General features: G+C 31.8%; 1 long non-coding RNA gene across 1 annotated transcript; it reads left to right on the top strand.

Moving 5' to 3' along the window:
- The first annotated feature begins 766 nt into the window (after positions 1-766).
- LOC148792166 (uncharacterized) lies at positions 767-6,277 on the top strand. The gene is made up of 2 exons (XR_016068668.1): positions 767-920; positions 6,046-6,277. It is a non-coding gene; the product is annotated as an uncharacterized LOC148792166 (long non-coding RNA).
- Positions 6,278-8,041: the final 1,764 nt, after the last annotated feature.

The following is an 8,041-nucleotide window of genomic DNA, read 5'->3' as shown; positions in this document are numbered from 1 at the left end:
AATTATCTTAATTAGTGTAGTTTTGTAAATTTTCTTGATTAATTTAACCAAGTAAGTTAAATACTTTAAGGCCATTTAATTAGATCTTGAAGTAATTTACTTATTTAACTTTATTAAAGTGGCTATTTTCAAACTTTAGGGTTGAAAGTGGCATTTTTCAAAAACATAAAATGGCATTTTTCAAACTTCAGTAGTACCATATAAAGTGTTGTTTGGTAAGTTTTTTTATACAAAGATGAAATAAATTGAAAAACTCCATTTGGAACTTATTGAAAATAACCTAAAATGAATTTCCTATATATTATCAGAACTGCATCTTTCAGCAATTAGATATTTTCATAATCAAACAAGAAAAGACAAAAATGCTAGCTATCAAACTTCTAAAAAACCAACAACATGCACAAAAAAAAAAAAAAGCTGTTGAAAACCAACAACCACGTTAATTTTTGCCTATAAATAACCTTTTTATCAAAGTTTGAGGTAAAAAATAAATGGCACGTTTTATTCTTTATGATCGAAATTGGCTTTTTAGAAAAGTCGGATAAGCTAGATAATCATGGAATTCAAACTTCAAACTAGCTGTAGGCTACTTAATCATGGAATTCAAACTTCAAGATGCATCATGGTGACAGAACACCATTGTAGCCGCCATGGCCCACACGGTTTGACCCAGACGGTATTTCTACCAGTTTGTCCATGTGTATGAGGTTGACCCAGTTGTATCTTTTATATATGACAGTTTGCTTTGTTTCCCTTGTAGGATAATTCCATCTTCCCCAGTATCTTTCGTTAGTAGGGTTGCAAGTACAAGGAAATGGCTTCTAAGAGACATCTTATTTTTGGCATTCTTGTAATTGGTATTCTACTTTTCTCTTTTGAAGTTGTAGCAAGAGAAATGGCTGACATGCAGACGAGGACATGTAAGTCTAATTTTCACTCTTAATTTGCTTTCTGTTCTTGCACTATTATCTTCACCCCCCCCCCCCCCCCATGTTTTCAATTAAATTCACGCATTTCAATTCACCTCTCCCCTCTCCTTAAACCAAGAAAAAAGAAGAAGAAAAAAAAAAAAGGTCCATACATTCGATATAGGCCAAGTAGGTTTTCTGTCAAATTACAGATTAAAACTAAAGTTGTCAATTATAATTCGATCTTATCGGTCGTTCAAACCTCAGTCTTGATTATAGAACCTATAGGGTCTGTGTTATGAAGTTGGTTAAGATATTCTTTAGAGTTAATTAAGTGGGATATGGGATTTGATCAACCTAATTTGTTTGTAGTATAAATTTTTTCTTTTATATGAAATTTTGTAAGTTCATGCTAATCTTATAAACGTTTAGTGATATGCTATCATATTTGAATAAGATAACTATACAGGGAAAGACATGATATTGGAAACATTTAAAACTAATCAATTAGTATCATAAAAGTAAATCAATTAGTATCATAAAAGTAATAATATAATCAATTAGGTGATATTCATTAAAATTCACAGGGGTCAAAGCTCTTCTAATTATCATGTCCTTCTGACATCATAAATTTATTATTGGATATATAAAAGAATCAAATCCAAATATATATTATACATGTCCATCAAATATGGAATGGAATTCAGACCACTTGGATTCTTATTGGATAGGAATCTAATATACCATATCCAAATTTGATCAAATCCAATTACAGCTATATACTTTTGTCCAATTAATTTAATTTAGGCCATCTACTAATACATTCCCATAGTTTTATGGATTTTCTAAAACCTAACCTAGCTTGTATATAATTTGTAATGGATTTACATAACTGATCTTTTTATTACATAACAGTGGAAAATGATAGTTTTGATACATCCATTTAAATAAATTTAATCAAAAGAAAATAAGAATAAAAATACCTTATACTTTTAACCTTAATAAAACTGGAGCTACCACTCTATTTGTTCCTATTTGGTCAATTTTATTTTTTGTACGGAGAATTGTTAGAGGTAACTTTGGAATATACAATCATGGGCACATGCCCTTGAATATTTTCCATTCAATTCAGTTTAGGTGAAAAATCAATTAAGTAAATAGGTTGCATACTATAGGGGGGTGTTTTAGTAAAATGAAAACTATAGGATAGGTTTTAAGTAAATCCGAGAAACTATAAAGGGTGTTATAGTGAATGACCCGTTAATTTAATTTCTTTGGTCACAGTATCAATTAGAATTTCAAGTAAATCTGAAGAGAAAGAACAATCCATTGGTTGAACAAGTCAGATTCTGATAGGCACACTTAGGCTCAGTTTGGAAGGAGTACAAATACAAATATGTAAAACCTCATATTTTGTGTTATTTTTATGTATTTGTATGGTACATATTTCTATTTGTACTCTTTCCAAACTGAGCCTTAGGTTGTGTTTAGTATCATTCCCTTAGGCTATGTTTGGTTTGAAGGAAACCAGGGGTGGACCTTCAAACCAGGGGCGGAGCCAGGGGGTGGCGGAGGGGAGCCATGCCCCCCCCCCCCCCCTATGCCTTCAAAATTCCCACAAAACCTATTTAAATTCCATTTATATTTTGACCCCTTTATCCATATTTCTTAGTTTTTGGCCCCCCTATCTATGTTTTTTAGGTTTTGGCCTCCCTTAAGAATTTTTTCTAGCTCTGCCCCTGCTTCAAACCAAACACAGCCTTAGTGAATGCACTAAATAAGTATGAAGGACTTGTGTGCACTTACGGGACAGGTATCAGTGAGTTTAGGGAGTGTGCCCACGAGATCCGTTTTCTGATCAACCATCTAAGGTAGCATTTTTATACCTAAATCGTTATTAACTATAAGTATTTCCTTGATTGTAACTTGAATAGGACTCAATACAAGAAAGGGTATTTGATTGTTTGGATTGGATGGAAAAGAAGTTTGATGATGGTTCGTGCCATATTGATCACCAACATGGTAAAACAAGTGAGATTACTATTTGGTGATTTAACATGGTAAAACAAGTGTGTTGGAGTGGTCACCGTAGGCCTCACACATAGCCTTCTGATCTCGCCTCTCTCATCTCACACATGTGAAATATTTATGCTTTAAAATTTAGAAAACATAAATATAAATGATAGATATGTCTCATCAATTCCTTTAATTACTTAAAATTTAGAAAACATAAATATAAATGATAGATATATCTCAATTCTCATCAATTCTTTTAATTACTAAAAACCCGTCTTTATGAAATCCCTTGTATTCCTAAAATATAAGTCAAACTATGGTGCATTAATTAACATTTATTATTTATTAAATCAAAATTTCAACTAATAAGATGTTACATGATCTATTTATTTTCATTGGCTTATATTTTTCATAGGTTTATATTTCACAAGATGTACCTACCATCAAAACATTAATCAGGTTAAAGATGTCAGTTGTGACATATTATTTTATCACTGGTTCACCTCTTTTATTGCATGGTGCAGTTGATGGAAATCTTGATTTAATCAGCTAAAGTAACTTTCTTATTAGCCCAAATTAATGTTCTACCAAAAAAAAAATATCCCAAATTAATATATTTCCTAAAACACCTCCCTCACTCACCTCTACAAAGTTACTCTCTAATTAGCCCAAATTAATATATTTCCTAAAACACCTCCCCTCCTTCGCTGAAATATCCTAAAACACCTCCTATCGCTGTACTCACATAACATCTTTCCCCTGAAATATCCTTATCTATACTTCAACTCACCTCTCTAACGTCATTCTATAATTAAACCCAAATTAATGTTTTTCCTAAAATATCTCCCTTCCATTTCTTTCCAGATTGTATATATATGTATATCTTTCCTTAATTAATTTGCCCAATATATTTAACACTAAAATCTCTCTCAGCCTACAATTTTGTTCTTTGATGACCAATAAGCATATTGCATAACATTTTCCTCAGAACTAGGCTTACGGCTAGAGACCAAGGTTAAACTAGATCTGTCCAATCAAGCTCTTCATAGTGACCTGCATACATACATACATGCACATATAGGCACATTATATATGTGCATGTATATATATATAATGTGCCTATATGTGCATGTATGTATATATGTATATAGTTCGGCTGGGCTCAAATTGGGATAAGGTTGGGTTAGGCTTGGGCCTGGGCCCGGGCCAAAAAATTAAGAAAGGCCAGACATTTAGGTGCAAGCCCAAATCCAAAGACTGAAAATCCAAGCCCAATTCATATAAATTTGGGGGATAGGTTAGTATGCACTTGGGTTGGGCTCACCCAAATTGCACCCCAAGATATAGGTCATTTTTGAATTTAGACCCGTACAACATATGGGTCCCTTAGTTTGATGCCAATGTGGATTTATTTGCTATACAACAGTTGCAAGTGCTAATTATTTAACAAGCTCGTGCTTTAAGTTACCTATTTAATTATGTAACTTATTTATGTGGTTAAATAATCCTAATTTACTTAATCAAGTAGCATAATTATTAATTGTTATTACTTGTAAAACTATAAAAGTTGTAATTCTAATCCATTTAAATCATATTTAAAAATTTTAAAAATTGTAAAATTTAAATCAAATTTATTAGTAAAATAATGATGATGATGATGATGATGATGATAATTAGAACAACAACAACAACAACAACAACAATAATAATAATAATAATAATAATAATAATAATAATAATAATAATAATAATAATAATAATAATAATAATAATGGTAATAGTAATAATTTTTATTAATTAAAATTAATAATTTTATAAATAAAATTAATAAAACTAGTAATCTTAAAAAATTAAATTTTCTATGAGAAATTTATTAATTTTAAAACTAATTTTTAGTAATTTAAATTCTGTTTAAAATAATTACATTATAAAGCTTTATAGTAGGGGCTAACCTGGCCCATGGTCAGACCTAATTAAGAATGTCAAAGGGATCTCTCTACTTAATTTTCTCTCAAAAAAGTCCATACATAATAAAAATGGAGCATAAGGAGAATAAGGATGTCAACCCAATAACCCATTACCCACAAATCAACTTTTACCAAAAAAAAATACCCATAGATCAACCTTTACCAAAAACAAAATACTTATAAATCAACTTCCAACTTAAATTAATGGCTATTGAGTTTTCAAAATGTGTTACAAAAAAAAATACAATTGAAAGACTATGACATGGGTTGAGTTAATATCAGGTTGAATCCTATAGGATTGAGCAGGTTGATACATGTTTAACTCAACCCTTACCCCCGACCCTTCCATGCTTCCACTCAAACCCAACTCATCTGACTCAATACTATGCAGCTTCCGAACCTACCTCAGCCTATAGGGTTCAACTCAATAAAACCAACCCAACCTATATATCTTGTAGTCTTTCAATTGTATTTTTTGTAATACTTTTTGAAAATTCAAGAGACATTGTGGAAATAATCAAAACTCTAACCTGACCATACACCCTAATAAGCCTGACCCTAACCTGCCCATGTAGGGGTGAGTCAAGTCAAATTTATCATTTAACTTGACCCATAGACATCCTCATACGAGATTTTAGCCACTCTTACTAGAGTTTCAATTTGGATCGTAGGTAGAACAACCAAACATACTCAAAAATATAATACTACTTGAATTAGCTTGGATTGATTTGACTCAATTAGAAATGTCATAAGGCTCTTTCTATTTTAATTTTATTTAACAAAACCCATGTATTGCACAAGTCCCAAATAGTGAATTTCTGAACTAATTCCAAAGTTTGATTAAATTATGAAAAAAATTAGGTTATAGGCAAGGAGCCTTCTCTACTTGGTGCTCACTTACACAGACGTCTCTTTCTCTATGGGCTCATGCTCAACATTAAGATAATGGACCTTTGTGGGGGCCAATGCTTAGCCTAAACCTAAATTCATTCCTAAGTTTACCGCATCAAACTTAATTCAAGCTAAGAAGATGATGGGTTGATTATTTATTTATTCATTTTTACTTCATGGTGGCAGTGGGATTTGATCCCAACGCAATGCATGAGTTACCAAACTAGTTTTCGTCATAACCATATCTTTTATTACTATTGCAGCGCAGGTTCCATATTGTGGCAATGTTCCCCATACCTTCCCATGGGAGTGTCCATAGGAATACCTTTGAAGACCGAACGAATCTCCAAACTGATGATTTGCTTGAAAAGTTATGGAAAACATATGGCCTCACAAAATGGTTTTGTGTGAATAAAAGCAATTAATGCATAATGCCCTACAATTTGTAAAACAGATATCAATGCATTTTTGGTTAATGCAGGTACACTAGTAAAAGACACGTGCAAAAGTTGGTATTCTTTAGTTCAAATCAACCCCCACAAGATTGCCCCTTCCCCACCACACCCACCCAACGTCCCACGGCATATTCTCGCTGTGTATTAGGTGTATCAGGAATATCTCTCGATAAAAATATCAGAAATGATGATGTTATCATCGAAAGATATTCTTAATACACTGAGGAATGTGCTGTGGGACGTGGTAGGGGCTGATTTGATCTCATTTTGTAAATTTTCTTTATAATATTTTTTTAAAACCCCCAATTCTAGTGGTTGAGGATTTAGTTACAAGTCTCAGCTACAACCAACCACAAACTGAATTGGATCTGCTCCTCGCACATGAATTACAGCTGTGAATTGGGAACATCTGTCATGTTTGTATATTGTCATTCATGGAGAGATGTTCCCAACGCATGGGATGTCTAGCTCACATGCTTATATAAATAAATAAATATATATATATATATATATATATATATATATCTGTTGCTTCAAATAACATGTCCAATAAATTTTAATTGCAAAAGAGTAGCTGAATGTAATAAAATGTTTCTCTTTTTAAATCAATTCCTGCAGAAAAGACTTCATTCTCCTAATTTTCCATATTCCATATTTCTGTTTGCTTGCATTATTGGGTGGTAACATGGTCCAAACATATGAAAGCAAAAAGGTTATATAAGTTATTTGAAGCAAATTAGAAATAAATTTAAATATATATATATATATATATGGGTGGATTTTTGTTCTAATTATCTGGGTAAATGCATTTACCTAGGCAAGTTTTTCCAGGGAAACACTTACCCAGGTAAGTGCATTTACCCATGTTCTTTTATTTACCCACCTAAGAGATGGGTATCACTTACCGATGAATATCACTTACCCAGGAAAATAAATGATACCCAGGAAAATAAACTTTCCCTGATTCCCACATAAATCTGAAAAATGAAGATAGGATTCTTGGTCAATAGGAACCGAAATTCCATTAACCAACTTTCTCCCCTCTCAAAATCCAAAAAAAAAGAACACCCCTTTAGAGTAGAGGTTAGATTTAAGTCTCCACAAAGACACTGAGGTTTAGATGAAGAACTCTGAAAATGTAAAAGCTCTTGCATAAATTCTTGTCAAACCTGAAGAGAGGGATGAACATAATAACATAATAGATCCCACTCATTTTAACGGGGTCCATTCTTAATGGTGCAATACACAGCATGATTTGATAGTTTATTGATTGATAATTGCACATTCATTGCCCAACCAAACCAGAGTCCTCCTAAAGAACCTGTAGAAGGTATAATTTCAATGTAGTACTAGCGGGGACCCATGCAATGTATGAGATTTATTAAGTGGAAGCTAAATAATAGAAAGGGTCATTTACTAAAATACCCCTTATAGTTTCATAGATTTACTAAAATCTATCGTATAGTTAAAATTTTACTAAAACACCACTTATAATTTGCAATGGATTTAATCAATCTTCCATTAGATGATAGTGGAAAATAATAGTGTTGACCCAATGTTCATTTAAATAAATTCAATCAAAATAAAATAAAAATAAAAATACCATTTTTTCCCTTTATAAGACATGGGCAACCACTCTATTAGCTATATTTGGTTAATTTTGTTTTCTGTACAATAAAAAACTGTTAAAGGTATCTTTGAAATAAAAAATCATGGGCCTATTGGAAAAACAAACACTCCTTAATGAAAGGTTGATTACGTAAATAAATTGTAAAATATATGGGATGTTTTAATAAAATGAAAA

The sequence above is a fragment of the Nelumbo nucifera genome, chromosome 4 (genome assembly GCF_055504915.1).
Source record: "Nelumbo nucifera cultivar China Antique chromosome 4, China Antique-T2T, whole genome shotgun sequence".
NCBI classification, from domain to species: domain Eukaryota; kingdom Viridiplantae; phylum Streptophyta; class Magnoliopsida; order Proteales; family Nelumbonaceae; genus Nelumbo; species Nelumbo nucifera.
Note: the sequence above shows the minus strand (reverse complement) of the source record. Positions and strands in the feature narration are given on the sequence as shown.